The sequence below is a fragment of the Ursus arctos genome, unplaced genomic scaffold (genome assembly GCF_023065955.2).
Source record: "Ursus arctos isolate Adak ecotype North America unplaced genomic scaffold, UrsArc2.0 scaffold_13, whole genome shotgun sequence".
Classification (NCBI taxonomy): domain Eukaryota; kingdom Metazoa; phylum Chordata; class Mammalia; order Carnivora; family Ursidae; genus Ursus; species Ursus arctos.
Genome location: NW_026622797.1, coordinates 56,939,470 through 56,943,021, shown reverse-complemented (window position 1 = coordinate 56,943,021; position 3,552 = coordinate 56,939,470). Strand labels below are relative to the sequence as shown.

The following is a 3,552-nucleotide window of genomic DNA, read 5'->3' as shown; positions in this document are numbered from 1 at the left end:
TCCCACAGTCTGCCCAGGGGTTGTTTGCCTGCCTCTGCTCCAGGAGTAGGGCCGCATCCTCAGGTCTCTATCACAGTCAAGCCTGGGACCTCTGAAATTCCAGTCTTTGAGCCCTGCTGGTTGCAAAAACTCATGAAATTCATCCCCTCTTGTTTCCCCAGACCAATGGCTTTGGGGAGGTGTTTTCCTTGTGCTTGTCTCTGCGCACTCCACTCCCTCGCCTTTCTCTGGGACCGGGGATCCCTCCCCTCCACAGCGCCCGTGATCTTTTTCTCTGCCAAACCACTCCTCTGCACTTCCTACTTTCCTCGAAGTGGACTCTTCTTTCCTTCTACTTGTGCAGTTTGTTCTGTCAGCCCTCAGTTCAATTTCTTGAGTATTCAGAATGATTTGATAATCATCTAGCTGTGTTCGAGGAGGAGGCAAGCATAGGGTTCTCCTACTACACTGCCATCTTGGCTCTCCCCTTATTTGTTTTTCTAAGAGTTTTGAAATCTAAAATCACAGAAACAATAATATGTTTAAATTACAGGGAGCATTTCTTTGAAAACATTTACCACTTATATCAAATATCTTAGAAATGTTAATTTTCTTCTGCATTGGTTAAAAATCACCTGCAGCTTTGGCTATGGCTGTGGGTGAGATTTGGCACCCAGAGCCACAGGGGGCCTCGACTCACTGCCCACTCATGGGTGTGGGGAGGTGAAACCCAGGCCTCAACCTGCTTGCCAACCTGTGGGCCTGGTGCCCACCGCATGTGCTCTGGCCTCTGACCCCTGACCCCTGACCATTGACCTTGTGTTCTGCTGACAGGACATTGGTGCCCAATGGTGAGGCCCATGCCACGAGGACTGTGGGGGGAAGGGGAGCTCTGCTCTCAACCCTCAATAAAGCTGTTGGTCTGAAAAAGAAAATGTTAATTTTCTTTCTTTCAGTATTACAACTCAATCCTAAGGAAATTTTCAAAATGCAAAGATTTTATTAAAAAGGTATTCAAATTAAGGTGTTGTTTCTTTAGCTAAATTATAGTACATTTAACCCATAGAAAAATACTGATGATATGATGTTTAATAATAAGGAATCAAATGGCATAACCAGTACCAAAATTTAAACACTACCTGTCTTTGGGGCGCCTGGGTGACTCGGTTGGTTAAGCATCTGCCTTCGGCTCAGGTCATGATCCCAGGGTCCTGGGATCCAACCCTTCATTGGGCTCTCTGCTCAGCCAGGAGCCTGCTTCTCTCTTTGCCCCTACCCCCTGCTTCTGCACACACACACTCTCTCTCTGTAAAATAAATAAAATCTTTAAAAATAAATAAATAAACCATACCTGTCTTTGGTTGGTTTATTATAAATGACTTTTATTTTCTTCTTTATATTTTTCTGTATTTTAAATTTTATTTTAAATGAATTAAAATTTTAAAACCATTTATTTACTTTATCAAAAAATAAATATTATTTGAAAATGTCTTCATAAAACTATTTTGCTGACTCTCAAACTTCTGAAAGGAAATTAACCAAGAACTTCACTTTTCAGGATCATAGATTGAGGGAAAAAAAGAACAGTGCATCATAATTAGAATTTAAAAAATTATCTTAGAATAAATGCCATTCCAACTTGATATTTGAAATGTTTCTCTATATTAGTATTCTCAAACTTCAGTATTGATTATAATTATCTACCTTTAAAAAATATATTATAGGGGTGCCTGGGTGGCACAGCGGTTAAGCATCTGCCTTCGGCTCGGGGCGTGATCCCGGCGTTGTGGGATCGAGCCCCACATCAGGCTCTTCCTCTATGAGACTGCTTCTTCCTTTCCCACTCCCCCTGCTTGTGTTCCCTCTCTTGCTGGCTGTCTCTATCTCTGTCAAATAAATAAATAAATAAAATCTTTAAAATATATATATATATTATAAAATTTTGAGAATTATTATAACTTTTTTTAATTTAGGAAATTATTGTAGGTTTTTTTGTTTTGTTTGTTTTTGTATGAGTGAGAGTCACTTTTAGGGAAAATACTTTGTTAGTGACTCCAAAATGGATAATGTTTATCATTCTGGACATTTTGATTGTTATTTTTGATTTTCATGTCACAATACAAGTTAGAGTATCATGTTTCTAAAGTGCTGAGGCTTGAGTATTTTGCCATAAAGTAATTAAGTATAGCTGATTACACACAGAGCAGGTTACAAACTTTCTCCGTAGTCTCAGATACTCTATGTCCTTGACTTTCTCTTCAGTGCCTGGGATGTCCTGATAGCCTAGGCTTACTGATCCCTTACTTAGTTTCCTCAGTGAGACAGGGTTGCTGACAGGTAGATTAACTTGTTCTGGGCTTAAAAGGATTTGTCTTTTGATTTGGAATGGGGCTCTCCTTACTTCTTGTAGGACGGTGGTTCCTGAAAGAGAGTAAACTAACCAACACAAATAGTGTACTTAATCTTCATTTGTCAAAGCTGTGGGTGCTCTGCTTCTTTGATTTACATAATAAAAAGTTAAATAAATTTCTGCAAAATTCAATTTCTACAAATTTTCTATTTTTAAGTTGTGCAAAGAAGTTTTTATAACTTAGTTGGTAATAATAAGTAAGAAAAACAGTTCAGTGTTTATTTGAAATCTGCTGTAGAATAACATTATTTGCCTTATTCATATATTCCTTTTCCTTCCAATTTATCTACACCAATTACTGAAATATTATAAGATGGCCATGTGTAATTTTGTAATGCTAATGAAAATTCAGGAGATGGAAAGTCTATGTTTTAATTAGGTCCACCTGTTTCTTAAGAAATTTTCTTAAGGGGCGCCTGGGTGGCACAGCGGTTAAGCGTCTGCCTTCGGCTCAGGGCGTGATCCCGGCGTTATGGGATCGAGCCCCACATCAGGCTCCTCTGCTATGAGCCTGCTTCTTCCTCTCCCACTCCCCCTGTTTGTGTTCCCTCTCTCGCTGGCTGTCTCTATCTCTGTGAAATAAATAAATAAAATCTTAAAAAAAAAAAAAGAAATTTTCTTAAAAACACATGTAAAGTTAATTTATACCTTAAACAAATAAAGACTAAATTCTTCTGTCTGTAAACACATGCAGTTACTAGACTTGTATTTGACTAAAAAGTGTGATCTCTTTTCTATACAGCTGCCTTATTCAGTTTCATTGACAATTCCCAAAGGTGGTCCTAGAAAGTTCAAAAGCTTTTGTGTTAAAAAAAAAAAAAAGCTTTTGAGTTTGACACTACTGTATGCTCTTTTCTATTTGATTAATAATACGATTTTTTTTTCTAAATGAGTTATTTTTGTCCCAGGTGATATTACTGAGTTAGTTGTGGTCATTAAATAATCACTTATAGATATTACTTAGGTTAGATTTCACTGTTCGAAACCAGTTTGCTGATTGCCTAATAAATGCACATTACTATACCCATTTCTAGGAATCAGGGGACCGTGATGGTTGATGGGTGCAAAAGAAATAGAATTTTTGTCGCTTATGTTTGAGAAATACAGTTTCTTCTCCAAATAAGTGTTTTTCCCTGATAAACTGAAATAATATAAAAAGGGGT

At 37.8% G+C, this 3,552-nt stretch overlaps 1 non-coding gene across 1 annotated transcript; it reads left to right on the top strand.

Moving 5' to 3' along the window:
* The first annotated feature begins 598 nt into the window (after window positions 1-598).
* LOC113264870 (small nucleolar RNA ACA64) lies at window positions 599-725 on the top strand. The gene has a single exon (XR_003319858.1). It is a non-coding gene; the product is annotated as a small nucleolar RNA ACA64 (small nucleolar RNA).
* The last annotated feature ends 2,827 nt before the right edge of the window (window positions 726-3,552 follow it).